This window comes from Lissotriton vulgaris, chromosome 10 (genome assembly GCF_964263255.1).
Source record: "Lissotriton vulgaris chromosome 10, aLisVul1.2, whole genome shotgun sequence".
Lineage (NCBI taxonomy): Eukaryota > Metazoa > Chordata > Amphibia > Caudata > Salamandridae > Lissotriton > Lissotriton vulgaris.
Window position 1 is genome coordinate 535,591,287 of NC_141698.1, and position 26,699 is coordinate 535,617,985.

At 47.4% G+C, this 26,699-nt stretch overlaps 48 non-coding genes across 48 annotated transcripts; all 48 read left to right on the top strand.

The window, feature by feature from the left end:
- The first annotated feature begins 267 nt into the window (after positions 1-267).
- TRNAP-CGG (transfer RNA proline (anticodon CGG)) lies at positions 268-339 on the top strand. Its single transcript has one exon. It is a non-coding gene; the product is annotated as a tRNA-Pro (tRNA).
- Positions 340-724: 385 nt separating this feature from the next.
- Positions 725-797, top strand: TRNAV-UAC (transfer RNA valine (anticodon UAC)). The gene has a single exon. It is a non-coding gene; the product is annotated as a tRNA-Val (tRNA).
- A 405-nt stretch (positions 798-1,202) lies between these two features.
- On the top strand, positions 1,203-1,274 carry TRNAP-AGG (transfer RNA proline (anticodon AGG)). Its single transcript has one exon. It is a non-coding gene; the product is annotated as a tRNA-Pro (tRNA).
- Positions 1,275-1,659: 385 nt separating this feature from the next.
- On the top strand, positions 1,660-1,732 carry TRNAV-AAC (transfer RNA valine (anticodon AAC)). The gene has a single exon. It is a non-coding gene; the product is annotated as a tRNA-Val (tRNA).
- A 293-nt stretch (positions 1,733-2,025) lies between these two features.
- TRNAL-CAA (transfer RNA leucine (anticodon CAA)) lies at positions 2,026-2,137 on the top strand. The gene is made up of 2 exons: positions 2,026-2,063; positions 2,092-2,137. It is a non-coding gene; the product is annotated as a tRNA-Leu (tRNA).
- Positions 2,138-3,069: 932 nt separating this feature from the next.
- Positions 3,070-3,141, top strand: TRNAP-CGG (transfer RNA proline (anticodon CGG)). Its single transcript has one exon. It is a non-coding gene; the product is annotated as a tRNA-Pro (tRNA).
- Positions 3,142-3,526: 385 nt separating this feature from the next.
- On the top strand, positions 3,527-3,599 carry TRNAV-UAC (transfer RNA valine (anticodon UAC)). Its single transcript has one exon. It is a non-coding gene; the product is annotated as a tRNA-Val (tRNA).
- Positions 3,600-4,004: 405 nt separating this feature from the next.
- On the top strand, positions 4,005-4,076 carry TRNAP-AGG (transfer RNA proline (anticodon AGG)). The gene has a single exon. It is a non-coding gene; the product is annotated as a tRNA-Pro (tRNA).
- A 381-nt stretch (positions 4,077-4,457) lies between these two features.
- On the top strand, positions 4,458-4,530 carry TRNAV-AAC (transfer RNA valine (anticodon AAC)). Its single transcript has one exon. It is a non-coding gene; the product is annotated as a tRNA-Val (tRNA).
- Positions 4,531-4,823: 293 nt separating this feature from the next.
- TRNAL-CAA (transfer RNA leucine (anticodon CAA)) lies at positions 4,824-4,935 on the top strand. Its single transcript has 2 exons — positions 4,824-4,861; positions 4,890-4,935. It is a non-coding gene; the product is annotated as a tRNA-Leu (tRNA).
- A 932-nt stretch (positions 4,936-5,867) lies between these two features.
- Positions 5,868-5,939, top strand: TRNAP-CGG (transfer RNA proline (anticodon CGG)). The gene has a single exon. It is a non-coding gene; the product is annotated as a tRNA-Pro (tRNA).
- Positions 5,940-6,324: 385 nt separating this feature from the next.
- Positions 6,325-6,397, top strand: TRNAV-UAC (transfer RNA valine (anticodon UAC)). Its single transcript has one exon. It is a non-coding gene; the product is annotated as a tRNA-Val (tRNA).
- Positions 6,398-6,802: 405 nt separating this feature from the next.
- Positions 6,803-6,874, top strand: TRNAP-AGG (transfer RNA proline (anticodon AGG)). Its single transcript has one exon. It is a non-coding gene; the product is annotated as a tRNA-Pro (tRNA).
- A 381-nt stretch (positions 6,875-7,255) lies between these two features.
- On the top strand, positions 7,256-7,328 carry TRNAV-AAC (transfer RNA valine (anticodon AAC)). Its single transcript has one exon. It is a non-coding gene; the product is annotated as a tRNA-Val (tRNA).
- Positions 7,329-7,621: 293 nt separating this feature from the next.
- Positions 7,622-7,733, top strand: TRNAL-CAA (transfer RNA leucine (anticodon CAA)). The gene is made up of 2 exons: positions 7,622-7,659; positions 7,688-7,733. It is a non-coding gene; the product is annotated as a tRNA-Leu (tRNA).
- Positions 7,734-8,665: 932 nt separating this feature from the next.
- Positions 8,666-8,737, top strand: TRNAP-CGG (transfer RNA proline (anticodon CGG)). Its single transcript has one exon. It is a non-coding gene; the product is annotated as a tRNA-Pro (tRNA).
- A 385-nt stretch (positions 8,738-9,122) lies between these two features.
- On the top strand, positions 9,123-9,195 carry TRNAV-UAC (transfer RNA valine (anticodon UAC)). Its single transcript has one exon. It is a non-coding gene; the product is annotated as a tRNA-Val (tRNA).
- A 405-nt stretch (positions 9,196-9,600) lies between these two features.
- Positions 9,601-9,672, top strand: TRNAP-AGG (transfer RNA proline (anticodon AGG)). Its single transcript has one exon. It is a non-coding gene; the product is annotated as a tRNA-Pro (tRNA).
- Positions 9,673-10,057: 385 nt separating this feature from the next.
- On the top strand, positions 10,058-10,130 carry TRNAV-AAC (transfer RNA valine (anticodon AAC)). The gene has a single exon. It is a non-coding gene; the product is annotated as a tRNA-Val (tRNA).
- Positions 10,131-10,423: 293 nt separating this feature from the next.
- TRNAL-CAA (transfer RNA leucine (anticodon CAA)) lies at positions 10,424-10,535 on the top strand. Its single transcript has 2 exons — positions 10,424-10,461; positions 10,490-10,535. It is a non-coding gene; the product is annotated as a tRNA-Leu (tRNA).
- A 932-nt stretch (positions 10,536-11,467) lies between these two features.
- Positions 11,468-11,539, top strand: TRNAP-CGG (transfer RNA proline (anticodon CGG)). The gene has a single exon. It is a non-coding gene; the product is annotated as a tRNA-Pro (tRNA).
- A 385-nt stretch (positions 11,540-11,924) lies between these two features.
- Positions 11,925-11,997, top strand: TRNAV-UAC (transfer RNA valine (anticodon UAC)). The gene has a single exon. It is a non-coding gene; the product is annotated as a tRNA-Val (tRNA).
- Positions 11,998-12,402: 405 nt separating this feature from the next.
- TRNAP-AGG (transfer RNA proline (anticodon AGG)) lies at positions 12,403-12,474 on the top strand. Its single transcript has one exon. It is a non-coding gene; the product is annotated as a tRNA-Pro (tRNA).
- A 381-nt stretch (positions 12,475-12,855) lies between these two features.
- On the top strand, positions 12,856-12,928 carry TRNAV-AAC (transfer RNA valine (anticodon AAC)). The gene has a single exon. It is a non-coding gene; the product is annotated as a tRNA-Val (tRNA).
- Positions 12,929-13,221: 293 nt separating this feature from the next.
- Positions 13,222-13,333, top strand: TRNAL-CAA (transfer RNA leucine (anticodon CAA)). Its single transcript has 2 exons — positions 13,222-13,259; positions 13,288-13,333. It is a non-coding gene; the product is annotated as a tRNA-Leu (tRNA).
- Positions 13,334-14,265: 932 nt separating this feature from the next.
- TRNAP-CGG (transfer RNA proline (anticodon CGG)) lies at positions 14,266-14,337 on the top strand. Its single transcript has one exon. It is a non-coding gene; the product is annotated as a tRNA-Pro (tRNA).
- Positions 14,338-14,722: 385 nt separating this feature from the next.
- TRNAV-UAC (transfer RNA valine (anticodon UAC)) lies at positions 14,723-14,795 on the top strand. Its single transcript has one exon. It is a non-coding gene; the product is annotated as a tRNA-Val (tRNA).
- A 405-nt stretch (positions 14,796-15,200) lies between these two features.
- TRNAP-AGG (transfer RNA proline (anticodon AGG)) lies at positions 15,201-15,272 on the top strand. Its single transcript has one exon. It is a non-coding gene; the product is annotated as a tRNA-Pro (tRNA).
- A 385-nt stretch (positions 15,273-15,657) lies between these two features.
- On the top strand, positions 15,658-15,730 carry TRNAV-AAC (transfer RNA valine (anticodon AAC)). The gene has a single exon. It is a non-coding gene; the product is annotated as a tRNA-Val (tRNA).
- A 293-nt stretch (positions 15,731-16,023) lies between these two features.
- Positions 16,024-16,135, top strand: TRNAL-CAA (transfer RNA leucine (anticodon CAA)). The gene is made up of 2 exons: positions 16,024-16,061; positions 16,090-16,135. It is a non-coding gene; the product is annotated as a tRNA-Leu (tRNA).
- A 932-nt stretch (positions 16,136-17,067) lies between these two features.
- Positions 17,068-17,139, top strand: TRNAP-CGG (transfer RNA proline (anticodon CGG)). Its single transcript has one exon. It is a non-coding gene; the product is annotated as a tRNA-Pro (tRNA).
- Positions 17,140-17,524: 385 nt separating this feature from the next.
- On the top strand, positions 17,525-17,597 carry TRNAV-UAC (transfer RNA valine (anticodon UAC)). Its single transcript has one exon. It is a non-coding gene; the product is annotated as a tRNA-Val (tRNA).
- Positions 17,598-18,002: 405 nt separating this feature from the next.
- TRNAP-AGG (transfer RNA proline (anticodon AGG)) lies at positions 18,003-18,074 on the top strand. The gene has a single exon. It is a non-coding gene; the product is annotated as a tRNA-Pro (tRNA).
- Positions 18,075-18,455: 381 nt separating this feature from the next.
- TRNAV-AAC (transfer RNA valine (anticodon AAC)) lies at positions 18,456-18,528 on the top strand. The gene has a single exon. It is a non-coding gene; the product is annotated as a tRNA-Val (tRNA).
- Positions 18,529-18,821: 293 nt separating this feature from the next.
- On the top strand, positions 18,822-18,933 carry TRNAL-CAA (transfer RNA leucine (anticodon CAA)). Its single transcript has 2 exons — positions 18,822-18,859; positions 18,888-18,933. It is a non-coding gene; the product is annotated as a tRNA-Leu (tRNA).
- Positions 18,934-19,865: 932 nt separating this feature from the next.
- On the top strand, positions 19,866-19,937 carry TRNAP-CGG (transfer RNA proline (anticodon CGG)). The gene has a single exon. It is a non-coding gene; the product is annotated as a tRNA-Pro (tRNA).
- Positions 19,938-20,322: 385 nt separating this feature from the next.
- Positions 20,323-20,395, top strand: TRNAV-UAC (transfer RNA valine (anticodon UAC)). Its single transcript has one exon. It is a non-coding gene; the product is annotated as a tRNA-Val (tRNA).
- Positions 20,396-20,800: 405 nt separating this feature from the next.
- Positions 20,801-20,872, top strand: TRNAP-AGG (transfer RNA proline (anticodon AGG)). Its single transcript has one exon. It is a non-coding gene; the product is annotated as a tRNA-Pro (tRNA).
- A 385-nt stretch (positions 20,873-21,257) lies between these two features.
- Positions 21,258-21,330, top strand: TRNAV-AAC (transfer RNA valine (anticodon AAC)). Its single transcript has one exon. It is a non-coding gene; the product is annotated as a tRNA-Val (tRNA).
- Positions 21,331-21,623: 293 nt separating this feature from the next.
- Positions 21,624-21,735, top strand: TRNAL-CAA (transfer RNA leucine (anticodon CAA)). The gene is made up of 2 exons: positions 21,624-21,661; positions 21,690-21,735. It is a non-coding gene; the product is annotated as a tRNA-Leu (tRNA).
- A 932-nt stretch (positions 21,736-22,667) lies between these two features.
- On the top strand, positions 22,668-22,739 carry TRNAP-CGG (transfer RNA proline (anticodon CGG)). Its single transcript has one exon. It is a non-coding gene; the product is annotated as a tRNA-Pro (tRNA).
- A 385-nt stretch (positions 22,740-23,124) lies between these two features.
- On the top strand, positions 23,125-23,197 carry TRNAV-UAC (transfer RNA valine (anticodon UAC)). The gene has a single exon. It is a non-coding gene; the product is annotated as a tRNA-Val (tRNA).
- A 405-nt stretch (positions 23,198-23,602) lies between these two features.
- On the top strand, positions 23,603-23,674 carry TRNAP-AGG (transfer RNA proline (anticodon AGG)). The gene has a single exon. It is a non-coding gene; the product is annotated as a tRNA-Pro (tRNA).
- A 381-nt stretch (positions 23,675-24,055) lies between these two features.
- TRNAV-AAC (transfer RNA valine (anticodon AAC)) lies at positions 24,056-24,128 on the top strand. Its single transcript has one exon. It is a non-coding gene; the product is annotated as a tRNA-Val (tRNA).
- A 293-nt stretch (positions 24,129-24,421) lies between these two features.
- On the top strand, positions 24,422-24,533 carry TRNAL-CAA (transfer RNA leucine (anticodon CAA)). Its single transcript has 2 exons — positions 24,422-24,459; positions 24,488-24,533. It is a non-coding gene; the product is annotated as a tRNA-Leu (tRNA).
- Positions 24,534-25,465: 932 nt separating this feature from the next.
- Positions 25,466-25,537, top strand: TRNAP-CGG (transfer RNA proline (anticodon CGG)). The gene has a single exon. It is a non-coding gene; the product is annotated as a tRNA-Pro (tRNA).
- Positions 25,538-25,922: 385 nt separating this feature from the next.
- TRNAV-UAC (transfer RNA valine (anticodon UAC)) lies at positions 25,923-25,995 on the top strand. Its single transcript has one exon. It is a non-coding gene; the product is annotated as a tRNA-Val (tRNA).
- Positions 25,996-26,400: 405 nt separating this feature from the next.
- TRNAP-AGG (transfer RNA proline (anticodon AGG)) lies at positions 26,401-26,472 on the top strand. Its single transcript has one exon. It is a non-coding gene; the product is annotated as a tRNA-Pro (tRNA).
- Positions 26,473-26,699: the final 227 nt, after the last annotated feature.

Sequence of the window (26,699 nt, forward strand, 5' to 3'; positions counted from 1 at the left end):
TTCTGGTGTGGAAGTCTATGGAGCAAGGGTCCAGGACTTGCAGAGGAGTACAAGTGCCAGAAAGTGCTTGCTGTTCTCATCTGTGCCTTTTTACTGCTCACTGGCCGATAGGAGATTGGCTGCCCCCTTCCTTGCTGGAGTGAAAAAACAACAACTTGAGAGAAAACATGACTTTGTGTGGCTCACTTATAGGGAGACGAGCCAAATAGCCCTGCTGTTTTCTGAAAGACGCTTCAGTAATTGTTCAAAATGTCTCCTGGCCACTCAGGCTCGTTGGTCTAGGGGTATGATTCTCGCTTCGGGTGCGAGAGGTCCCGGGTTCAAATCCCGGACGAGCCCATCCTGTGGAAGTTTTCAGGCTGCTTGTCATATAGGAGCCTTTCTTCTTTTCAATGCTATAAGACGCTGTGTATGTCGAGAAGGTTCCTTACCCTGCACGCTATTTTCCACTTTTGACATGATAAAGGAGTGCAGGACTTCCTTGCAACTGCTTTTCTGGGCTGGACCAGCAGTGTAGGAACATTACATGCAAAGAGTTTTTCTAGTGTCATTTCAGGATATGGTTTCAAAATCGCCTCTTGGGGAAAAAAGTGGTCCTCATTCCTGTCTTCCAAAGAAAGAGAGACCGGGTAAGGAGAGCCCAACTTTGAGCTTCAAGGACGTTGGCCCTTAGTCTGTGCGTTCCAACCCAATACACGCCAACAAGATTCCTGAGGTAGTGTCTGTTTCTGTAGTGTAGTGGTTATCACGTTCGCCTTACACGCGAAAGGTCCCTGGTTCGAGACCGGGCAGAAATGCAGCTTGCTGTTTTTCACAGTGTTTGCATTTACTGGCTCACTTTATAGAAAAGCTGAGATAATAGAGGCTGTCTATTCCTCACCAGCCTGACGTAGTGTGCTCCAGAGATCTCAGTGACAGCTCGAAAAGAGAAGTGACGATAGCTTGCGCCATTCGCTTGCTCGCACTTTGCTCTGTAGGGTGGGCCTACTTCATGAAAGCAAGGCATGAGAGAAGAAATGCTTCTCTTGTCCTCACCACGAGCAGACACTTAAAGCAAACAAACTGTCTGAAGGACAGAGGCTTTTTAATTTCTTGTTTGATGACGGTCATGGAAAAGACAGCAATCATATTGCAGAACAGAGCAGCATGTACTGGCTAGCTGCCACTAACCCCTGGAGCCGTGTCAGAGGTGACTCTTGCGTGGCTCGTTGGTCTAGGGGTATGATTCTCGCTTAGGGTGCGAGAGGTCCCGGGTTCAAATCCCGGACGAGCCCTTTTTAGAGGTAAACATACAAACCCTACTAAAAAAGCACTATGCCTGACTATTTCTCGTTATACTGGGTGCATTGTTGCACAACATATTTCTAACCTCAGAAGAAAAATGGATCACCATGCTTTATCTGCCTACCTGCTTAGTCTCAGTGTGTCCCAGGTGATGCTTTCCCAAGCTGTACTCGCTGGCATTTAGGCATCAGATATTTGCCTGTCGATGCCTGCACAAGTGAGTTTTGAATACGTCTAATTGCAAGCATGTTGGATGATATCTCTGAGGTTTTCACACTTGTTCTGCACATTCTGAGCCGCTGCTGATACAGCAGAATAGAAGTAGGGTGAAGACTTGAGAGAAACTTTCCTCTAACAGTAGAAAGCACCAAGGTAGTTTCTGTAGTGTAGTGGTCATCACGTTCGCCTAACACGCGAAAGGTCCCCGGTTCGAGACGGGGCAGAAACACTGTGCATTGGATGCTTTTTTTGTGCACACTCTAAAACCTTATTATCTCAATGCAAGTTTAAGAAGAGGTGGTCTTTGAACACGGTGAGCCGCGAGAATTTTTTTTTACCTTTGCAGACGAAACAAAGTTATCTCCATCGATCATCTGGGGGTTGTTCTTGGGCCTATTTTTATTTTGTGTGAGCTATGTTGTATTGTTGGGGCCTTTACACCTGTGACATTTCTGTGAACGTTGTAAGTGGAAACGTTGGCAGGTGCAGACAGAAAAGTCAGAACTAAGCACACCCTGAGCCGTCAGGATGGCCGAGTGGTCTAAGGCGCCAGACTCAAGAGAGCTTGATCTTCAGTGATGCTGAGCCTTCTGGTCTCCTCATGGAGGCGTGGGTTCAAATCCCACTTCTGACAGGTCCCTTTTACACCCTTAAGTCTTCCTAATTTTTGCAGTGCATTCCCCACACACACCACAATATTTGCGGGAACCTGTAGTAAATAAAGAGAAATCCACCAGGCTGGGCCCTCAAACACAATTCCATGTATTTCTGAAAGTGACACCGCAGGCACACCTTCCATTACATTTGCAATCCATCACAGTAACTGCCTTGCTGGGTTTCGAAATAAGCAGTTGATCCCATCATTTGTTGTGAGGCTCTCCTGCCACCTTTTGGGCAGAGAAGGCACTGTCCCTGCAACAACACAGGCAGACATGTTCAACAGGGCTTCCTGGTTATGTGGGAGGAGCAGATTGCCAATGGTCCCCCCTTGAAAATTCTAATTTACATAAGGAAGACAGAGAGGTAGCTGGTAGTAGGCACTACACACGGACATTGCACTCCCTCTTGTGATTTGCAGCCAATTCTAGATTGAGGCAGGAGGAAAGGAGGAGACTCGCCCAACAATGGCCATACTGGGAAGTCAGCCACTCTGGGTCTCCCAGGTGAATGTTTCAGGCCTGTGAGCCACTCATATAAATCTCGCCTGATCTCGCCTGATCGAGCGCTGAGCGAGCGCGTTTGAATCCAAATATCAAACACCTCTTTCTCAGGCGCAAGAAATGGTGGGCCCTTCATTGCTTCTGGTGTGGAAGTCTATGGAGCAAGGGTCCAGGACTTGCAGAGGAGTACAAGTGCCAGAAAGTGCTTGCTGTTCTCATCTGTGCCTTTTTACTGCTCACTGGCCGATAGGAGATTGGCTGCCCCCTTCCTTGCTGGAGTGAAAAAACAACAACTTGAGAGAAAACATGACTTTGTGTGGCTCACTTATAGGGAGACGAGCCAAATAGCCCTGCTGTTTTCTGAAAGACGCTTCAGTAATTGTTCAAAATGTCTCCTGGCCACTCAGGCTCGTTGGTCTAGGGGTATGATTCTCGCTTCGGGTGCGAGAGGTCCCGGGTTCAAATCCCGGACGAGCCCATCCTGTGGAAGTTTTCAGGCTGCTTGTCATATAGGAGCCTTTCTTCTTTTCAATGCTATAAGACGCTGTGTATGTCGAGAAGGTTCCTTACCCTGCACGCTATTTTCCACTTTTGACATGATAAAGGAGTGCAGGACTTCCTTGCAACTGCTTTTCTGGGCTGGACCAGCAGTGTAGGAACATTACATGCAAAGAGTTTTTCTAGTGTCATTTCAGGATATGGTTTCAAAATCGCCTCTTGGGGAAAAAAGTGGTCCTCATTCCTGTCTTCCAAAGAAAGAGAGACCGGGTAAGGAGAGCCCAACTTTGAGCTTCAAGGACGTTGGCCCTTAGTCTGTGCGTTCCAACCCAATACACGCCAACAAGATTCCTGAGGTAGTGTCTGTTTCTGTAGTGTAGTGGTTATCACGTTCGCCTTACACGCGAAAGGTCCCTGGTTCGAGACCGGGCAGAAATGCAGCTTGCTGTTTTTCACAGTGTTTGCATTTACTGGCTCACTTTATAGAAAAGCTGAGATAATAGAGGCTGTCTATTCCTCACCAGCCTGACGTAGTGTGCTCCAGAGATCTCAGTGACAGCTCGAAAAGAGAAGTGACGATAGCTTGCGCCATTCGCTTGCTCGCACTTTGCTCTGTAGGGTGGGCCTACTTCATGAAAGCAAGGCATGAGAGAAGAAATGCTTCTCTTGTCCTCACCACGAGCAGACACTTAAAGCAAACAAACTGTCTGAAGGACAGAGGCTTTTTAATTTCTTGTTTGATGACGGTCATGGAAAAGACAGCAATCATATTGCAGAACAGAGCAGCATGTACTGGCTAGCTGCCACTAACCCCTGGAGCCGTGTCAGAGGTGACTCTTGCGTGGCTCGTTGGTCTAGGGGTATGATTCTCGCTTAGGGTGCGAGAGGTCCCGGGTTCAAATCCCGGACGAGCCCTTTTTAGAGGTAAACATACAAACCCTACTAAAAAAGCACTATGACTATTTCTCGTTATACTGGGTGCATTGTTGCACAACATATTTCTAACCTCAGAAGAAAAATGGATCACCATGCTTTATCTGCCTACCTGCTTAGTCTCAGTGTGTCCCAGGTCATGCTTTCCCAAGCTGTACTCGCTGGCATTTAGGCATCAGATATTTGCCTGTCGATGCCTGCACAAGTGAGTTTTGAATACGTCTAATTGCAAGCATGTTGGATGATATCTCTGAGGTTTTCACACTTGTTCTGCACATTCTGAGCCGCTGCTGATACAGCAGAATAGAAGTAGGGTGAAGACTTGAGAGAAACTTTCCTCTAACAGTAGAAAGCACCAAGGTAGTTTCTGTAGTGTAGTGGTCATCACGTTCGCCTAACACGCGAAAGGTCCCCGGTTCGAGACGGGGCAGAAACACTGTGCATTGGATGCTTTTTTTGTGCACACTCTAAAACCTTATTATCTCAATGCAAGTTTAAGAAGAGGTGGTCTTTGAACACGGTGAGCCGCGAGAATTTTTTTTTACCTTTGCAGACGAAACAAAGTTATCTCCATCGATCATCTGGGGGTTGTTCTTGGGCCTATTTTTATTTTGTGTGAGCTATGTTGTATTGTTGGGGCCTTTACACCTGTGACATTTCTGTGAACGTTGTAAGTGGAAACGTTGGCAGGTGCAGACAGAAAAGTCAGAACTAAGCACACCCTGAGCCGTCAGGATGGCCGAGTGGTCTAAGGCGCCAGACTCAAGAGAGCTTGATCTTCAGTGATGCTGAGCCTTCTGGTCTCCTCATGGAGGCGTGGGTTCAAATCCCACTTCTGACAGGTCCCTTTTACACCCTTAAGTCTTCCTAATTTTTGCAGTGCATTCCCCACACACACCACAATATTTGCGGGAACCTGTAGTAAATAAAGAGAAATCCACCAGGCTGGGCCCTCAATCACAATTCCATGTATTTCTGAAAGTGACACCGCAGGCACACCTTCCATTACATTTGCAATCCATCACAGTAACTGCCTTGCTGGGTTTCGAAATAAGCAGTTGATCCCATCATTTGTTGTGAGGCTCTCCTGCCACCTTTTGGGCAGAGAAGGCACTGTCCCTGCAACAACACAGGCAGACATGTTCAACAGGGCTTCCTGGTTATGTGGGAGGAGCAGATTGCCAATGGTCCCCCCTTGAAAATTCTAATTTACATAAGGAAGACAGAGAGGTAGCTGGTAGTAGGCACTACACACGGACATTGCACTCCCTCTTGTGATTTGCAGCCAATTCTAGATTGAGGCAGGAGGAAAGGAGGAGACTCGCCCAACAATGGCCATACTGGGAAGTCAGCCACTCTGGGTCTCCCAGGTGAATGTTTCAGGCCTGTGAGCCACTCATATAAATCTCGCCTGATCGAGCCTGATCGAGCGCTGAGCGAGCGCGTTTGAATCCAAATATCAAACACCTCTTTCTCAGGCGCAAGAAATGGTGGGCCCTTCATTGCTTCTGGTGTGGAAGTCTATGGAGCAAGGGTCCAGGACTTGCAGAGGAGTACAAGTGCCAGAAAGTGCTTGCTGTTCTCATCTGTGCCTTTTTACTGCTCACTGGCCGATAGGAGATTGGCTGCCCCCTTCCTTGCTGGAGTGAAAAAACAACAACTTGAGAGAAAACATGACTTTGTGTGGCTCACTTATAGGGAGACGAGCCAAATAGCCCTGCTGTTTTCTGAAAGACGCTTCAGTAATTGTTCAAAATGTCTCCTGGCCACTCAGGCTCGTTGGTCTAGGGGTATGATTCTCGCTTCGGGTGCGAGAGGTCCCGGGTTCAAATCCCGGACGAGCCCATCCTGTGGAAGTTTTCAGGCTGCTTGTTATATAGGAGCCTTTCTTCTTTTCAATGCTATAAGACGCTGTGTATGTCGAGAAGGTTCCTTACCCTGCACGCTATTTTCCACTTTTGACATGATAAAGGAGTGCAGGACTTCCTTGCAACTGCTTTTCTGGGCTGGACCAGCAGTGTAGGAACATTACATGCAAAGAGTTTTTCTAGTGTCATTTCAGGATATGGTTTCAAAATCGCCTCTTGGGGAAAAAAGTGGTCCTCATTCCTGTCTTCCAAAGAAAGAGAGACCGGGTAAGGAGAGCCCAACTTTGAGCTTCAAGGACGTTGGCCCTTAGTCTGTGCGTTCCAACCCAATACACGCCAACAAGATTCCTGAGGTAGTGTCTGTTTCTGTAGTGTAGTGGTTATCACGTTCGCCTTACACGCAAAAGGTCCCTGGTTCGAGACCGGGCAGAAATGCAGCTTGCTGTTTTTCACAGTGTTTGCATTTACTGGCTCACTTTATAGAAAAGCTGAGATAATAGAGGCTGTCTATTCCTCACCAGCCTGACGTAGTGTGCTCCAGAGATCTCAGTGACAGCTCGAAAAGAGAAGTGACGATAGCTTGCGCCATTCGCTTGCTCGCACTTTGCTCTGTAGGGTGGGCCTACTTCATGAAAGCAAGGCATGAGAGAAGAAATGCTTCTCTTGTCCTCACCACGAGCAGACACTTAAAGCAAACAAACTGTCTGAAGGACATAGGCTTTTTAATTTCTTGTTTGATGACGGTCATGGAAAAGACAGCAATCATATTGCAGAACAGAGCAGCATGTACTGGCTAGCTGCCACTAACCCCTGGAGCCGTGTCAGAGGTGACTCTTGCGTGGCTCGTTGGTCTAGGGGTATGATTCTCGCTTAGGGTGCGAGAGGTCCCGGGTTCAAATCCCGGACGAGCCCTTTTTAGAGGTAAACATACAAACCCTACTAAAAAAGCACTATGACTATTTCTCGTTATACTGGGTGCATTGTTGCACAACATATTTCTAACCTCAGAAGAAAAATGGATCACCATGCTTTATCTGCCTACCTGCTTAGTCTCAGTGTGTCCCAGGTCATGCTTTCCCAAGCTGTACTCGCTGGCATTTAGGCATCAGATATTTGCCTGTCGATGCCTGCACAAGTGAGTTTTGAATACGTCTAATTGCAAGCATGTTGGATGATATCTCTGAGGTTTTCACACTTGTTCTGCACATTCTGAGCCGCTGCTGATACAGCAGAATAGAAGTAGGGTGAAGACTTGAGAGAAACTTTCCTCTAACAGTAGAAAGCACCAAGGTAGTTTCTGTAGTGTAGTGGTCATCACGTTCGCCTAACACGCGAAAGGTCCCCGGTTCGAGACGGGGCAGAAACACTGTGCATTGGATGCTTTTTTTGTGCACACTCTAAAACCTTATTATCTCAATGCAAGTTTAAGAAGAGGTGGTCTTTGAACACAGTGAGCCGCGAGAATTTTTTTTTACCTTTGCAGACGAAACAAAGTTATCTCCATCGATCATCTGGGGGTTGTTCTTGGGCCTATTTTTATTTTGTGTGAGCTATGTTGTATTGTTGGGGCCTTTACACCTGTGACATTTCTGTGAACGTTGTAAGTGGAAACGTTGGCAGGTGCAGACAGAAAAGTCAGAACTAAGCACACCCTGAGCCGTCAGGATGGCCGAGTGGTCTAAGGCGCCAGACTCAAGAGAGCTTGATCTTCAGTGATGCTGAGCCTTCTGGTCTCCTCATGGAGGCGTGGGTTCAAATCCCACTTCTGACAGGTCCCTTTTACACCCTTAAGTCTTCCTAATTTTTGCAGTGCATTCCCCACACACACCACAATATTTGCGGGAACCTGTAGTAAATAAAGAGAAATCCACCAGGCTGGGCCCTCAATCACAATTCCATGTATTTCTGAAAGTGACACCTCAGGCACACCTTCCATTACATTTGCAATCCATCACAGTAACTGCCTTGCTGGGTTTCGAAATAAGCAGTTGATCCCATCATTTGTTGTGAGGCTCTCCTGCCACCTTTTTGGCAGAGAAGGCACTGTCCCTGCAACAACACAGGCAGACATGTTCAACAGGGCTTCCTGGTTATGTGGGAGGAGCAGATTGCCAATGGTCCCCCCTTGAAAATTCTAATTTACATAAGGAAGACAGAGAGGTAGCTGGTAGTAGGCACTACACACGGACATTGCACTCCCTCTTGTGATTTGCAGCCAATTCTAGATTGAGGCAGGAGGAAAGGAGGAGACTCGCCCAACAATGGCCATACTGGGAAGTCAGCCACTCTGGGTCTCCCAGGTGAATGTTTCAGGCCTGTGAGCCACTCATATAAATCTCGCCTGATCGAGCCTGATCGAGCGCTGAGCGGGCGCGTTTGAATCCAAATATCAAACACCTCTTTCTCAGGCGCAAGAAATGGTGGGCCCTTCATTGCTTCTGGTGTGGAAGTCTATGGAGCAAGGGTCCAGGACTTGCAGAGGAGTACAAGTGCCAGAAAGTGCTTGCTGTTCTCATCTGTGCCTTTTTACTGCTCACTGGCCGATAGGAGATTGGCTGCCCCCTTCCTTGCTGGAGTGAAAAAACAACAACTTGAGAGAAAACATGACTTTGTGTGGCTCACTTATAGGGAGACGAGCCAAATAGCCCTGCTGTTTTCTGAAAGACGCTTCAGTAATTGTTCAAAATGTCTCCTGGCCACTCAGGCTCGTTGGTCTAGGGGTATGATTCTCGCTTCGGGTGCGAGAGGTCCCGGGTTCAAATCCCGGACGAGCCCATCCTGTGGAAGTTTTCAGACTGCTTGTCATATAGGAGCCTTTCTTCTTTTCAATGCTATAAGACGCTGTGTATGTCGAGAAGGTTCCTTACCCTGCACGCTATTTTCCACTTTTGACATGATAAAGGAGTGCAGGACTTCCTTGCAACTGCTTTTCTGGGCTGGACCAGCAGTGTAGGAACATTACATGCAAAGAGTTTTTCTAGTGTCATTTCAGGATATGGTTTCAAAATCGCCTCTTGGGGAAAAAAGTGGTCCTCATTCCTGTCTTCCAAAGAAAGAGAGACCGGGTAAGGAGAGCCCAACTTTGAGCTTCAAGGACGTTGGCCCTTAGTCTGTGCGTTCCAACCCAATACACGCCAACAAGATTCCTGAGGTAGTGTCTGTTTCTGTAGTGTAGTGGTTATCACGTTCGCCTTACACGCGAAAGGTCCCTGGTTCGAGACCGGGCAGAAATGCAGCTTGCTGTTTTTCACAGTGTTTGCATTTACTGGCTCACTTTATAGAAAAGCTGAGATAATAGAGGCTGTCTATTCCTCACCAGCCTGACGTAGTGTGCTCCAGAGATCTCAGTGACAGCTCGAAAAGAGAAGTGACGATAGCTTGCGCCATTCGCTTGCTCGCACTTTGCTCTGTAGGGTGGGCCTACTTCATGAAAGCAAGGCATGAGAGAAGAAATGCTTCTCTTGTCCTCACCACGAGCAGACACTTAAAGCAAACAAACTGTCTGAAGGACAGAGGCTTTTTAATTTCTTGTTTGATGACGGTCATGGAAAAGACAGCAATCATATTGCAGAACAGAGCAGCATGTACTGGCTAGCTGCCACTAACCCCTGGAGCCGTGTCAGAGGTGACTCTTGTGTGGCTCGTTGGTCTAGGGGTATGATTCTCGCTTAGGGTGCGAGAGGTCCCGGGTTCAAATCCCGGACGAGCCCTTTTTAGAGGTAAACATACAAACCCTACTAAAAAAGCACTATGCCTGACTATTTCTCGTTATACTGGGTGCATTGTTGCACAACATATTTCTAACCTCAGAAGAAAAATGGATCACCATGCTTTATCTGCCTACCTGCTTAGTCTCAGTGTGTCCCAGGTGATGCTTTCCCAAGCTGTACTCGCTGGCATTTAGGCATCAGATATTTGCCTGTCGATGCCTGCACAAGTGAGTTTTGAATACGTCTAATTGCAAGCATGTTGGATGATATCTCTGAGGTTTTCACACTTGTTCTGCACATTCTGAGCCGCTGCTGATACAGCAGAATAGAAGTAGGGTGAAGACTTGAGAGAAACTTTCCTCTAACAGTAGAAAGCACCAAGGTAGTTTCTGTAGTGTAGTGGTCATCACGTTCGCCTAACACGCGAAAGCTCCCCGGTTCGAGACGGGGCAGAAACACTGTGCATTGGATGCTTTTTTTGTGCACACTCTAAAACCTTATTATCTCAATGCAAGTTTAAGAAGAGGTGGTCTTTGAACACGGTGAGCCGCGAGAATTTTTTTTTACCTTTGCAGACGAAACAAAGTTATCTCCATCGATCATCTGGGGGTTGTTCTTGGGCCTATTTTTATTTTGTGTGAGCTATGTTGTATTGTTGGGGCCTTTACACCTGTGACATTTCTGTGAACGTTGTAAGTGGAAACGTTGGCAGGTGCAGACAGAAAAGTCAGAACTAAGCACACCCTGAGCCGTCAGGATGGCCGAGTGGTCTAAGGCGCCAGACTCAAGAGAGCTTGATCTTCAGTGATGCTGAGCCTTCTGGTCTCCTCATGGAGGCGTGGGTTCAAATCCCACTTCTGACAGGTCCCTTTTACACCCTTAAGTCTTCCTAATTTTTGCAGTGCATTCCCCACACACACCACAATATTTGCGGGAACCTGTAGTAAATAAAGAGAAATCCACCAGGCTGGGCCCTCAATCACAATTCCATGTATTTCTGAAAGTGACACCGCAGGCACACCTTCCATTACATTTGCAATCCATCACAGTAACTGCCTTGCTGGGTTTCGAAATAAGCAGTTGATCCCATCATTTGTTGTGAGGCTCTCCTGCCACCTTTTGGGCAGAGAAGGCACTGTCCCTGCAACAACACAGGCAGACATGTTCAACAGGGCTTCCTGGTTATGTGGGAGGAGCAGATTGCCAATGGTCCCCCCTTGAAAATTCTAATTTACATAAGGAAGACAGAGAGGTAGCTGGTAGTAGGCACTACACACGGACATTGCACTCCCTCTTGTGATTTGCAGCCAATTCTAGATTGAGGCAGGAGGAAAGGAGGAGACTCGCCCAACAATGGCCATACTGGGAAGTCAGCCACTCTGGGTCTCCCAGGTGAATGTTTCAGGCCTGTGAGCCACTCATATAAATCTCGCCTGATCGAGCCTGATCGAGCGCTGAGCGAGCGCGTTTGAATCCAAATATCAAACACCTCTTTCTCAGGCGCAAGAAATGGTGGGCCCTTCATTGCTTCTGGTGTGGAAGTCTATGGAGCAAGGGTCCAGGACTTGCAGAGGAGTACAAGTGCCAGAAAGTGCTTGCTGTTCTCATCTGTGCCTTTTTACTGCTCACTGGCCGATAGGAGATTGGCTGCCCCCTTCCTTGCTGGAGTGAAAAAACAACAACTTGAGAGAAAACATGACTTTGTGTGGCTCACTTATAGGGAGACGAGCCAAATAGCCCTGCTGTTTTCTGAAAGACGCTTCAGTAATTGTTCAAAATGTCTCCTGGCCACTCAGGCTCGTTGGTCTAGGGGTATGATTCTCGCTTCGGGTGCGAGAGGTCCCGGGTTCAAATCCCGGACGAGCCCATCCTGTGGAAGTTTTCAGGCTGCTTGTTATATAGGAGCCTTTCTTCTTTTCAATGCTATAAGACGCTGTGTATGTCGAGAAGGTTCCTTACCCTGCACGCTATTTTCCACTTTTGACATGATAAAGGAGTGCAGGACTTCCTTGCAACTGCTTTTCTGGGCTGGACCAGCAGTGTAGGAACATTACATGCAAAGAGTTTTTCTAGTGTCATTTCAGGATATGGTTTCAAAATCGCCTCTTGGGGAAAAAAGTGGTCCTCATTCCTGTCTTCCAAAGAAAGAGAGACCGGGTAAGGAGAGCCCAACTTTGAGCTTCAAGGACGTTGGCCCTTAGTCTGTGCGTTCCAACCCAATACACGCCAACAAGATTCCTGAGGTAGTGTCTGTTTCTGTAGTGTAGTGGTTATCACGTTCGCCTTACACGCGAAAGGTCCCTGGTTCGAGACCGGGCAGAAATGCAGCTTGCTGTTTTTCACAGTGTTTGCATTTACTGGCTCACTTTATAGAAAAGCTGAGATAATAGAGGCTGTCTATTCCTCACCAGCCTGACGTAGTGTGCTCCAGAGATCTCAGTGACAGCTCGAAAAGAGAAGTGACGATAGCTTGCGCCATTCGCTTGCTCGCACTTTGCTCTGTAGGGTGGGCCTACTTCATGAAAGCAAGGCATGAGAGAAGAAATGCTTCTCTTGTCCTCACCACGAGCAGACACTTAAAGCAAACAAACTGTCTGAAGGACATAGGCTTTTTAATTTCTTGTTTGATGACGGTCATGGAAAAGACAGCAATCATATTGCAGAACAGAGCAGCATGTACTGGCTAGCTGCCACTAACCCCTGGAGCCGTGTCAGAGGTGACTCTTGCGTGGCTCGTTGGTCTAGGGGTATGATTCTCGCTTAGGGTGCGAGAGGTCCCGGGTTCAAATCCCGGACGAGCCCTTTTTAGAGGTAAACATACAAACCCTACTAAAAAAGCACTATGACTATTTCTCGTTATACTGGGTGCATTGTTGCACAACATATTTCTAACCTCAGAAGAAAAATGGATCACCATGCTTTATCTGCCTACCTGCTTAGTCTCAGTGTGTCCCAGGTCATGCTTTCCCAAGCTGTACTCGCTGGCATTTAGGCATCAGATATTTGCCTGTCGATGCCTGCACAAGTGAGTTTTGAATACGTCTAATTGCAAGCATGTTGGATGATATCTCTGAGGTTTTCACACTTGTTCTGCACATTCTGAGCCGCTGCTGATACAGCAGAATAGAAGTAGGGTGAAGACTTGAGAGAAACTTTCCTCTAACAGTAGAAAGCACCAAGGTAGTTTCTGTAGTGTAGTGGTCATCACGTTCGCCTAACACGCGAAAGGTCCCCGGTTCGAGACGGGGCAGAAACACTGTGCATTGGATGCTTTTTTTGTGCACACTCTAAAACCTTATTATCTCAATGCAAGTTTAAGAAGAGGTGGTCTTTGAACACAGTGAGCCGCGAGAATTTTTTTTTACCTTTGCAGACGAAACAAAGTTATCTCCATCGATCATCTGGGGGTTGTTCTTGGGCCTATTTTTATTTTGTGTGAGCTATGTTGTATTGTTGGGGCCTTTACACCTGTGACATTTCTGTGAACGTTGTAAGTGGAAACGTTGGCAGGTGCAGACAGAAAAGTCAGAACTAAGCACACCCTGAGCCGTCAGGATGGCCGAGTGGTCTAAGGCGCCAGACTCAAGAGAGCTTGATCTTCAGTGATGCTGAGCCTTCTGGTCTCCTCATGGAGGTGTGGGTTCAAATCCCACTTCTGACAGGTCCCTTTTACACCCTTAAGTCTTCCTAATTTTTGCAGTGCATTCCCCACACACACCACAATATTTGCGGGAACCTGTAGTAAATAAAGAGAAATCCACCAGGCTGGGCCCTCAATCACAATTCCATGTATTTCTGAAAGTGACACCTCAGGCACACCTTCCATTACATTTGCAATCCATCACAGTAACTGCCTTGCTGGGTTTCGAAATAAGCAGTTGATCCCATCATTTGTTGTGAGGCTCTCCTGCCACCTTTTTGGCAGAGAAGGCACTGTCCCTGCAACAACACAGGCAGACATGTTCAACAGGGCTTCCTGGTTATGTGGGAGGAGCAGATTGCCAATGGTCCCCCCTTGAAAATTCTAATTTACATAAGGAAGACAGAGAGGTAGCTGGTAGTAGGCACTACACACGGACATTGCACTCCCTCTTGTGATTTGCAGCCAATTCTAGATTGAGGCAGGAGGAAAGGAGGAGACTCGCCCAACAATGGCCATACTGGGAAGTCAGCCACTCTGGGTCTCCCAGGTGAATGTTTCAGGCCTGTGAGCCACTCATATAAATCTCGCCTGATCGAGCCTGATCGAGCGCTGAGCGGGCGCGTTTGAATCCAAATATCAAACACCTCTTTCTCAGGCGCAAGAAATGGTGGGCCCTTCATTGCTTCTGGTGTGGAAGTCTATGGAGCAAGGGTCCAGGACTTGCAGAGGAGTACAAGTGCCAGAAAGTGCTTGCTGTTCTCATCTGTGCCTTTTTACTGCTCACTGGCCGATAGGAGATTGGCTGCCCCCTTCCTTGCTGGAGTGAAAAAACAACAACTTGAGAGAAAACATGACTTTGTGTGGCTCACTTATAGGGAGACGAGCCAAATAGCCCTGCTGTTTTCTGAAAGACGCTTCAGTAATTGTTCAAAATGTCTCCTGGCCACTCAGGCTCGTTGGTCTAGGGGTATGATTCTCGCTTCGGGTGCGAGAGGTCCCGGGTTCAAATCCCGGACGAGCCCATCCTGTGGAAGTTTTCAGGCTGCTTGTCATATAGGAGCCTTTCTTCTTTTCAATGCTATAAGACGCTGTGTATGTCGAGAAGGTTCCTTACCCTGCACGCTATTTTCCACTTTTGACATGATAAAGGAGTGCAGGACTTCCTTGCAACTGCTTTTCTGGGCTGGACCAGCAGTGTAGGAACATTACATGCAAAGAGTTTTTCTAGTGTCATTTCAGGATATGGTTTCAAAATCGCCTCTTGGGGAAAAAAGTGGTCCTCATTCCTGTCTTCCAAAGAAAGAGAGACCGGGTAAGGAGAGCCCAACTTTGAGCTTCAAGGACGTTGGCCCTTAGTCTGTGCGTTCCAACCCAATACACGCCAACAAGATTCCTGAGGTAGTGTCTGTTTCTGTAGTGTAGTGGTTATCACGTTCGCCTTACACGCGAAAGGTCCCTGGTTCGAGACCGGGCAGAAATGCAGCTTGCTGTTTTTCACAGTGTTTGCATTTACTGGCTCACTTTATAGAAAAGCTGAGATAATAGAGGCTGTCTATTCCTCACCAGCCTGACGTAGTGTGCTCCAGAGATCTCAGTGACAGCTCGAAAAGAGAAGTGACGATAGCTTGCGCCATTCGCTTGCTCGCACTTTGCTCTGTAGGGTGGGCCTACTTCATGAAAGCAAGGCATGAGAGAAGAAATGCTTCTCTTGTCCTCACCACGAGCAGACACTTAAAGCAAACAAACTGTCTGAAGGACAGAGGCTTTTTAATTTCTTGTTTGATGACGGTCATGGAAAAGACAGCAATCATATTGCAGAACAGAGCAGCATGTACTGGCTAGCTGCCACTAACCCCTGGAGCCGTGTCAGAGGTGACTCTTGCGTGGCTCGTTGGTCTAGGGGTATGATTCTCGCTTAGGGTGCGAGAGGTCCCGGGTTCAAATCCCGGACGAGCCCTTTTTAGAGGTAAACATACAAACCCTACTAAAAAAGCACTATGCCTGACTATTTCTCGTTATACTGGGTGCATTGTTGCACAACATATTTCTAACCTCAGAAGAAAAATGGATCACCATGCTTTATCTGCCTACCTGCTTAGTCTCAGTGTGTCCCAGGTGATGCTTTCCCAAGCTGTACTCGCTGGCATTTAGGCATCAGATATTTGCCTGTCGATGCCTGCACAAGTGAGTTTTGAATACGTCTAATTGCAAGCATGTTGGATGATATCTCTGAGGTTTTCACACTTGTTCTGCACATTCTGAGCCGCTGCTGATACAGCAGAATAGAAGTAGGGTGAAGACTTGAGAGAAACTTTCCTCTAACAGTAGAAAGCACCAAGGTAGTTTCTGTAGTGTAGTGGTCATCACGTTCGCCTAACACGCGAAAGGTCCCCGGTTCGAGACGGGGCAGAAACACTGTGCATTGGATGCTTTTTTTGTGCACACTCTAAAACCTTATTATCTCAATGCAAGTTTAAGAAGAGGTGGTCTTTGAACACGGTGAGCCGCGAGAATTTTTTTTTACCTTTGCAGACGAAACAAAGTTATCTCCATCGATCATCTGGGGGTTGTTCTTGGGCCTATTTTTATTTTGTGTGAGCTATGTTGTATTGTTGGGGCCTTTACACCTGTGACATTTCTGTGAACGTTGTAAGTGGAAACGTTGGCAGGTGCAGACAGAAAAGTCAGAACTAAGCACACCCTGAGCCGTCAGGATGGCCGAGTGGTCTAAGGCGCCAGACTCAAGAGAGCTTGATCTTCAGTGATGCTGAGCCTTCTGGTCTCCTCATGGAGGCGTGGGTTCAAATCCCACTTCTGACAGGTCCCTTTTACACCCTTAAGTCTTCCTAATTTTTGCAGTGCATTCCCCACACACACCACAATATTTGCGGGAACCTGTAGTAAATAAAGAGAAATCCACCAGGCTGGGCCCTCAAACACAATTCCATGTATTTCTGAAAGTGACACCGCAGGCACACCTTCCATTACATTTGCAATCCATCACAGTAACTGCCTTGCTGGGTTTCGAAATAAGCAGTTGATCCCATCATTTGTTGTGAGGCTCTCCTGCCACCTTTTGGGCAGAGAAGGCACTGTCCCTGCAACAACACAGGCAGACATGTTCAACAGGGCTTCCTGGTTATGTGGGAGGAGCAGATTGCCAATGGTCCCCCCTTGAAAATTCTAATTTACATAAGGAAGACAGAGAGGTAGCTGGTAGTAGGCACTACACACGGACATTGCACTCCCTCTTGTGATTTGCAGCCAATTCTAGATTGAGGCAGGAGGAAAGGAGGAGACTCGCCCAACAATGGCCATACTGGGAAGTCAGCCACTCTGGGTCTCCCAGGTGAATGTTTCAGGCCTGTGAGCCACTCATATAAATCTCGCCTGATCTCGCCTGATCGAGCGCTGAGCGAGCGCGTTTGAATCCAAATATCAAACACCTCTTTCTCAGGCGCAAGAAATGGTGGGCCCTTCATTGCTTCTGGTGTGGAAGTCTATGGAGCAAGGGTCCAGGACTTGCAGAGGAGTACAAGTGCCAGAAAGTGCTTGCTGTTCTCATCTGTGCCTTTTTACTGCTCACTGGCCGATAGGAGATTGGCTGCCCCCTTCCTTGCTGGAGTGAAAAAACAACAACTTGAGAGAAAACATGACTTTGTGTGGCTCACTTATAGGGAGACGAGCCAAATAGCCCTGCTGTTTTCTGAAAGACGCTTCAGTAATTGTTCAAAATGTCTCCTGGCCACTCAGGCTCGTTGGTCTAGGGGTATGATTCTCGCTTCGGGTGCGAGAGGTCCCGGGTTCAAATCCCGGACGAGCCCATCCTGTGGAAGTTTTCAGGCTGCTTGTCATATAGGAGCCTTTCTTCTTTTCAATGCTATAAGACGCTGTGTATGTCGAGAAGGTTCCTTACCCTGCACGCTATTTTCCACTTTTGACATGATAAAGGAGTGCAGGACTTCCTTGCAACTGCTTTTCTGGGCTGGACCAGCAGTGTAGGAACATTACATGCAAAGAGTTTTTCTAGTGTCATTTCAGGATATGGTTTCAAAATCGCCTCTTGGGGAAAAAAGTGGTCCTCATTCCTGTCTTCCAAAGAAAGAGAGACCGGGTAAGGAGAGCCCAACTTTGAGCTTCAAGGACGTTGGCCCTTAGTCTGTGCGTTCCAACCCAATACACGCCAACAAGATTCCTGAGGTAGTGTCTGTTTCTGTAGTGTAGTGGTTATCACGTTCGCCTTACACGCGAAAGGTCCCTGGTTCGAGACCGGGCAGAAATGCAGCTTGCTGTTTTTCACAGTGTTTGCATTTACTGGCTCACTTTATAGAAAAGCTGAGATAATAGAGGCTGTCTATTCCTCACCAGCCTGACGTAGTGTGCTCCAGAGATCTCAGTGACAGCTCGAAAAGAGAAGTGACGATAGCTTGCGCCATTCGCTTGCTCGCACTTTGCTCTGTAGGGTGGGCCTACTTCATGAAAGCAAGGCATGAGAGAAGAAATGCTTCTCTTGTCCTCACCACGAGCAGACACTTAAAGCAAACAAACTGTCTGAAGGACAGAGGCTTTTTAATTTCTTGTTTGATGACGGTCATGGAAAAGACAGCAATCATATTGCAGAACAGAGCAGCATGTACTGGCTAGCTGCCACTAACCCCTGGAGCCGTGTCAGAGGTGACTCTTGCGTGGCTCGTTGGTCTAGGGGTATGATTCTCGCTTAGGGTGCGAGAGGTCCCGGGTTCAAATCCCGGACGAGCCCTTTTTAGAGGTAAACATACAAACCCTACTAAAAAAGCACTATGACTATTTCTCGTTATACTGGGTGCATTGTTGCACAACATATTTCTAACCTCAGAAGAAAAATGGATCACCATGCTTTATCTGCCTACCTGCTTAGTCTCAGTGTGTCCCAGGTCATGCTTTCCCAAGCTGTACTCGCTGGCATTTAGGCATCAGATATTTGCCTGTCGATGCCTGCACAAGTGAGTTTTGAATACGTCTAATTGCAAGCATGTTGGATGATATCTCTGAGGTTTTCACACTTGTTCTGCACATTCTGAGCCGCTGCTGATACAGCAGAATAGAAGTAGGGTGAAGACTTGAGAGAAACTTTCCTCTAACAGTAGAAAGCACCAAGGTAGTTTCTGTAGTGTAGTGGTCATCACGTTCGCCTAACACGCGAAAGGTCCCCGGTTCGAGACGGGGCAGAAACACTGTGCATTGGATGCTTTTTTTGTGCACACTCTAAAACCTTATTATCTCAATGCAAGTTTAAGAAGAGGTGGTCTTTGAACACAGTGAGCCGCGAGAATTTTTTTTTACCTTTGCAGACGAAACAAAGTTATCTCCATCGATCATCTGGGGGTTGTTCTTGGGCCTATTTTTATTTTGTGTGAGCTATGTTGTATTGTTGGGGCCTTTACACCTGTGACATTTCTGTGAACGTTGTAAGTGGAAACGTTGGCAGGTGCAGACAGAAAAGTCAGAACTAAGCACACCCTGAGCCGTCAGGATGGCCGAGTGGTCTAAGGCGCCAGACTCAAGAGAGCTTGATCTTCAGTGATGCTGAGCCTTCTGGTCTCCTCATGGAGGCGTGGGTTCAAATCCCACTTCTGACAGGTCCCTTTTACACCCTTAAGTCTTCCTAATTTTTGCAGTGCATTCCCCACACACACCACAATATTTGCGGGAACCTGTAGTAAATAAAGAGAAATCCACCAGGCTGGGCCCTCAATCACAATTCCATGTATTTCTGAAAGTGACACCTCAGGCACACCTTCCATTACATTTGCAATCCATCACAGTAACTGCCTTGCTGGGTTTCGAAATAAGCAGTTGATCCCATCATTTGTTGTGAGGCTCTCCTGCCACCTTTTTGGCAGAGAAGGCACTGTCCCTGCAACAACACAGGCAGACATGTTCAACAGGGCTTCCTGGTTATGTGGGAGGAGCAGATTGCCAATGGTCCCCCCTTGAAAATTCTAATTTACATAAGGAAGACAGAGAGGTAGCTGGTAGTAGGCACTACACACGGACATTGCACTCCCTCTTGTGATTTGCAGCCAATTCTAGATTGAGGCAGGAGGAAAGGAGGAGACTCGCCCAACAATGGCCATACTGGGAAGTCAGCCACTCTGGGTCTCCCAGGTGAATGTTTCAGGCCTGTGAGCCACTCATATAAATCTCGCCTGATCGAGCCTGATCGAGCGCTGAGCGGGCGCGTTTGAATCCAAATATCAAACACCTCTTTCTCAGGCGCAAGAAATGGTGGGCCCTTCATTGCTTCTGGTGTGGAAGTCTATGGAGCAAGGGTCCAGGACTTGCAGAGGAGTACAAGTGCCAGAAAGTGCTTGCTGTTCTCATCTGTGCCTTTTTACTGCTCACTGGCCGATAGGAGATTGGCTGCCCCCTTCCTTGCTGGAGTGAAAAAACAACAACTTGAGAGAAAACATGACTTTGTGTGGCTCACTTATAGGGAGACGAGCCAAATAGCCCTGCTGTTTTCTGAAAGACGCTTCAGTAATTGTTCAAAATGTCTCCTGGCCACTCAGGCTCGTTGGTCTAGGGGTATGATTCTCGCTTCGGGTGCGAGAGGTCCCGGGTTCAAATCCCGGACGAGCCCATCCTGTGGAAGTTTTCAGACTGCTTGTCATATAGGAGCCTTTCTTCTTTTCAATGCTATAAGACGCTGTGTATGTCGAGAAGGTTCCTTACCCTGCACGCTATTTTCCACTTTTGACATGATAAAGGAGTGCAGGACTTCCTTGCAACTGCTTTTCTGGGCTGGACCAGCAGTGTAGGAACATTACATGCAAAGAGTTTTTCTAGTGTCATTTCAGGATATGGTTTCAAAATCGCCTCTTGGGGAAAAAAGTGGTCCTCATTCCTGTCTTCCAAAGAAAGAGAGACCGGGTAAGGAGAGCCCAACTTTGAGCTTCAAGGACGTTGGCCCTTAGTCTGTGCGTTCCAACCCAATACACGCCAACAAGATTCCTGAGGTAGTGTCTGTTTCTGTAGTGTAGTGGTTATCACGTTCGCCTTACACGCGAAAGGTCCCTGGTTCGAGACCGGGCAGAAATGCAGCTTGCTGTTTTTCACAGTGTTTGCATTTACTGGCTCACTTTATAGAAAAGCTGAGATAATAGAGGCTGTCTATTCCTCACCAGCCTGACGTAGTGTGCTCCAGAGATCTCAGTGACAGCTCGAAAAGAGAAGTGACGATAGCTTGCGCCATTCGCTTGCTCGCACTTTGCTCTGTAGGGTGGGCCTACTTCATGAAAGCAAGGCATGAGAGAAGAAATGCTTCTCTTGTCCTCACCACGAGCAGACACTTAAAGCAAACAAACTGTCTGAAGGACAGAGGCTTTTTAATTTCTTGTTTGATGACGGTCATGGAAAAGACAGCAATCATATTGCAGAACAGAGCAGCATGTACTGGCTAGCTGCCACTAACCCCTGGAGCCGTGTCAGAGGTGACTCTTGTGTGGCTCGTTGGTCTAGGGGTATGATTCTCGCTTAGGGTGCGAGAGGTCCCGGGTTCAAATCCCGGACGAGCCCTTTTTAGAGGTAAACATACAAACCCTACTAAAAAAGCACTATGCCTGACTATTTCTCGTTATACTGGGTGCATTGTTGCACAACATATTTCTAACCTCAGAAGAAAAATGGATCACCATGCTTTATCTGCCTACCTGCTTAGTCTCAGTGTGTCCCAGGTGATGCTTTCCCAAGCTGTACTCGCTGGCATTTAGGCATCAGATATTTGCCTGTCGATGCCTGCACAAGTGAGTTTTGAATACGTCTAATTGCAAGCATGTTGGATGATATCTCTGAGGTTTTCACACTTGTTCTGCACATTCTGAGCCGCTGCTGATACAGCAGAATAGAAGTAGGGTGAAGACTTGAGAGAAACTTTCCTCTAACAGTAGAAAGCACCAAGGTAGTTTCTGTAGTGTAGTGGTCATCACGTTCGCCTAACACGCGAAAGGTCCCCGGTTCGAGACGGGGCAGAAACACTGTGCATTGGATGCTTTTTTTGTGCACACTCTAAAACCTTATTATCTCAATGCAAGTTTAAGAAGAGGTGGTCTTTGAACACGGTGAGCCGCGAGAATTTTTTTTTACCTTTGCAGACGAAACAAAGTTATCTCCATCGATCATCTGGGGGTTGTTCTTGGGCCTATTTTTATTTTGTGTGAGCTATGTTGTATTGTTGGGGCCTTTACACCTGTGACATTTCTGTGAACGTTGTAAGTGGAAACGTTGGCAGGTGCAGACAGAAAAGTCAGAACTAAGCACACCCTGAGCCGTCAGGATGGCCGAGTGGTCTAAGGCGCCAGACTCAAGAGAGCTTGATCTTCAGTGATGCTGATCCTTCTGGTCTCCTCATGGAGGCGTGGGTTCAAATCCCACTTCTGACAGGTCCCTTTTACACCCTTAAGTCTTCCTAATTTTTGCAGTGCATTCCCCACACACACCACAATATTTGCGGGAACCTGTAGTAAATAAAGAGAAATCCACCAGGCTGGGCCCTCAATCACAATTCCATGTATTTCTGAAAGTGACACCGCAGGCACACCTTCCATTACATTTGCAATCCATCACAGTAACTGCCTTGCTGGGTTTCGAAATAAGCAGTTGATCCCATCATTTGTTGTGAGGCTCTCCTGCCACCTTTTGGGCAGAGAAGGCACTGTCCCTGCAACAACACAGGCAGACATGTTCAACAGGGCTTCCTGGTTATGTGGGAGGAGCAGATTGCCAATGGTCCCCCCTTGAAAATTCTAATTTACATAAGGAAGACAGAGAGGTAGCTGGTAGTAGGCACTACACACGGACATTGCACTCCCTCTTGTGATTTGCAGCCAATTCTAGATTGAGGCAGGAGGAAAGGAGGAGACTCGCCCAACAATGGCCATACTGGGAAGTCAGCCACTCTGGGTCTCCCAGGTGAATGTTTCAGGCCTGTGAGCCACTCATATAAATCTCGCCTGATCGAGCCTGATCGAGCGCTGAGCGAGCGCGTTTGAATCCAAATATCAAACACCTCTTTCTCAGGCGCAAGAAATGGTGGGCCCTTCATTGCTTCTGGTGTGGAAGTCTATGGAGCAAGGGTCCAGGACTTGCAGAGGAGTACAAGTGCCAGAAAGTGCTTGCTGTTCTCATCTGTGCCTTTTTACTGCTCACTGGCCGATAGGAGATTGGCTGCCCCCTTCCTTGCTGGAGTGAAAAAACAACAACTTGAGAGAAAACATGACTTTGTGTGGCTCACTTATAGGGAGACGAGCCAAATAGCCCTGCTGTTTTCTGAAAGACGCTTCAGTAATTGTTCAAAATGTCTCCTGGCCACTCAGGCTCGTTGGTCTAGGGGTATGATTCTCGCTTCGGGTGCGAGAGGTCCCGGGTTCAAATCCCGGACGAGCCCATCCTGTGGAAGTTTTCAGGCTGCTTGTTATATAGGAGCCTTTCTTCTTTTCAATGCTATAAGACGCTGTGTATGTCGAGAAGGTTCCTTACCCTGCACGCTATTTTCCACTTTTGACATGATAAAGGAGTGCAGGACTTCCTTGCAACTGCTTTTCTGGGCTGGACCAGCAGTGTAGGAACATTACATGCAAAGAGTTTTTCTAGTGTCATTTCAGGATATGGTTTCAAAATCGCCTCTTGGGGAAAAAAGTGGTCCTCATTCCTGTCTTCCAAAGAAAGAGAGACCGGGTAAGGAGAGCCCAACTTTGAGCTTCAAGGACGTTGGCCCTTAGTCTGTGCGTTCCAACCCAATACACGCCAACAAGATTCCTGAGGTAGTGTCTGTTTCTGTAGTGTAGTGGTTATCACGTTCGCCTTACACGCGAAAGGTCCCTGGTTCGAGACCGGGCAGAAATGCAGCTTGCTGTTTTTCACAGTGTTTGCATTTACTGGCTCACTTTATAGAAAAGCTGAGATAATAGAGGCTGTCTATTCCTCACCAGCCTGACGTAGTGTGCTCCAGAGATCTCAGTGACAGCTCGAAAAGAGAAGTGACGATAGCTTGCGCCATTCGCTTGCTCGCACTTTGCTCTGTAGGGTGGGCCTACTTCATGAAAGCAAGGCATGAGAGAAGAAATGCTTCTCTTGTCCTCACCACGAGCAGACACTTAAAGCAAACAAACTGTCTGAAGGACATAGGCTTTTTAATTTCTTGTTTGATGACGGTCATGGAAAAGACAGCAATCATATTGCAGAACAGAGCAGCATGTACTGGCTAGCTGCCACTAACCCCTGGAGCCGTGTCAGAGGTGACTCTTGCGTGGCTCGTTGGTCTAGGGGTATGATTCTCGCTTAGGGTGCGAGAGGTCCCGGGTTCAAATCCCGGACGAGCCCTTTTTAGAGGTAAACATACAAACCCTACTAAAAAAGCACTATGACTATTTCTCGTTATACTGGGTGCATTGTTGCACAACATATTTCTAACCTCAGAAGAAAAATGGATCACCATGCTTTATCTGCCTACCTGCTTAGTCTCAGTGTGTCCCAGGTCATGCTTTCCCAAGCTGTACTCGCTGGCATTTAGGCATCAGATATTTGCCTGTCGATGCCTGCACAAGTGAGTTTTGAATACGTCTAATTGCAAGCATGTTGGATGATATCTCTGAGGTTTTCACACTTGTTCTGCACATTCTGAGCCGCTGCTGATACAGCAGAATAGAAGTAGGGTGAAGACTTGAGAGAAACTTTCCTCTAACAGTAGAAAGCACCAAGGTAGTTTCTGTAGTGTAGTGGTCATCACGTTCGCCTAACACGCGAAAGGTCCCCGGTTCGAGACGGGGCAGAAACACTGTGCATTGGATGCTTTTTTTGTGCACACTCTAAAACCTTATTATCTCAATGCAAGTTTAAGAAGAGGTGGTCTTTGAACACAGTGAGCCGCGAGAATTTTTTTTTACCTTTGCAGACGAAACAAAGTTATCTCCATCGATCATCTGGGGGTTGTTCTTGGGCCTATTTTTATTTTGTGTGAGCTATGTTGTATTGTTGGGGCCTTTACACCTGTGACATTTCTGTGAACGTTGTAAGTGGAAACGTTGGCAGGTGCAGACAGAAAAGTCAGAACTAAGCACACCCTGAGCCGTCAGGATGGCCGAGTGGTCTAAGGCGCCAGACTCAAGAGAGCTTGATCTTCAGTGATGCTGAGCCTTCTGGTCTCCTCATGGAGGCGTGGGTTCAAATCCCACTTCTGACAGGTCCCTTTTACACCCTTAAGTCTTCCTAATTTTTGCAGTGCATTCCCCACACACACCACAATATTTGCGGGAACCTGTAGTAAATAAAGAGAAATCCACCAGGCTGGGCCCTCAATCACAATTCCATGTATTTCTGAAAGTGACACCTCAGGCACACCTTCCATTACATTTGCAATCCATCACAGTAACTGCCTTGCTGGGTTTCGAAATAAGCAGTTGATCCCATCATTTGTTGTGAGGCTCTCCTGCCACCTTTTTGGCAGAGAAGGCACTGTCCCTGCAACAACACAGGCAGACATGTTCAACAGGGCTTCCTGGTTATGTGGGAGGAGCAGATTGCCAATGGTCCCCCCTTGAAAATTCTAATTTACATAAGGAAGACAGAGAGGTAGCTGGTAGTAGGCACTACACACGGACATTGCACTCCCTCTTGTGATTTGCAGCCAATTCTAGATTGAGGCAGGAGGAAAGGAGGAGACTCGCCCAACAATGGCCATACTGGGAAGTCAGCCACTCTGGGTCTCCCAGGTGAATGTTTCAGGCCTGTGAGCCACTCATATAAATCTCGCCTGATCGAGCCTGATCGAGCGCTGAGCGGGCGCGTTTGAATCCAAATATCAAACACCTCTTTCTCAGGCGCAAGAAATGGTGGGCCCTTCATTGCTTCTGGTGTGGAAGTCTATGGAGCAAGGGTCCAGGACTTGCAGAGGAGTACAAGTGCCAGAAAGTGCTTGCTGTTCTCATCTGTGCCTTTTTACTGCTCACTGGCCGATAGGAGATTGGCTGCCCCCTTCCTTGCTGGAGTGAAAAAACAACAACTTGAGAGAAAACATGACTTTGTGTGGCTCACTTATAGGGAGACGAGCCAAATAGCCCTGCTGTTTTCTGAAAGACGCTTCAGTAATTGTTCAAAATGTCTCCTGGCCACTCAGGCTCGTTGGTCTAGGGGTATGATTCTCGCTTCGGGTGCGAGAGGTCCCGGGTTCAAATCCCGGACGAGCCCATCCTGTGGAAGTTTTCAGACTGCTTGTCATATAGGAGCCTTTCTTCTTTTCAATGCTATAAGACGCTGTGTATGTCGAGAAGGTTCCTTACCCTGCACGCTATTTTCCACTTTTGACATGATAAAGGAGTGCAGGACTTCCTTGCAACTGCTTTTCTGGGCTGGACCAGCAGTGTAGGAACATTACATGCAAAGAGTTTTTCTAGTGTCATTTCAGGATATGGTTTCAAAATCGCCTCTTGGGGAAAAAAGTGGTCCTCGTTCCTGTCTTCCAAAGAAAGAGAGACCGGGTAAGGAGAGCCCAACTTTGAGCTTCAAGGACGTTGGCCCTTAGTCTGTGCGTTCCAACCCAATACACGCCAACAAGATTCCTGAGGTAGTGTCTGTTTCTGTAGTGTAGTGGTTATCACGTTCGCCTTACACGCGAAAGGTCCCTGGTTCGAGACCGGGCAGAAATGCAGCTTGCTGTTTTTCACAGTGTTTGCATTTACTGGCTCACTTTATAGAAAAGCTGAGATAATAGAGGCTGTCTATTCCTCACCAGCCTGACGTAGTGTGCTCCAGAGATCTCAGTGACAGCTCGAAAAGAGAAGTGACGATAGCTTGCGCCATTCGCTTGCTCGCACTTTGCTCTGTAGGGTGGGCCTACTTCATGAAAGCAAGGCATGAGAGAAGAAATGCTTCTCTTGTCCTCACCACGAGCAGACACTTAAAGCAAACAAACTGTCTGAAGGACAGAGGCTTTTTAATTTCTTGTTTGATGACGGTCATGGAAAAGACAGCAATCATATTGCAGAACAGAGCAGCATGTACTGGCTAGCTGCCACTAACCCCTGGAGCCGTGTCAGAGGTGACTCTTGTGTGGCTCGTTGGTCTAGGGGTATGATTCTCGCTTAGGGTGCGAGAGGTCCCGGGTTCAAATCCCGGACGAGCCCTTTTTAGAGGTAAACATACAAACCCTACTAAAAAAGCACTATGCCTGACTATTTCTCGTTATACTGGGTGCATTGTTGCACAACATATTTCTAACCTCAGAAGAAAAATGGATCACCATGCTTTATCTGCCTACCTGCTTAGTCTCAGTGTGTCCCAGGTGATGCTTTCCCAAGCTGTACTCGCTGGCATTTAGGCATCAGATATTTGCCTGTCGATGCCTGCACAA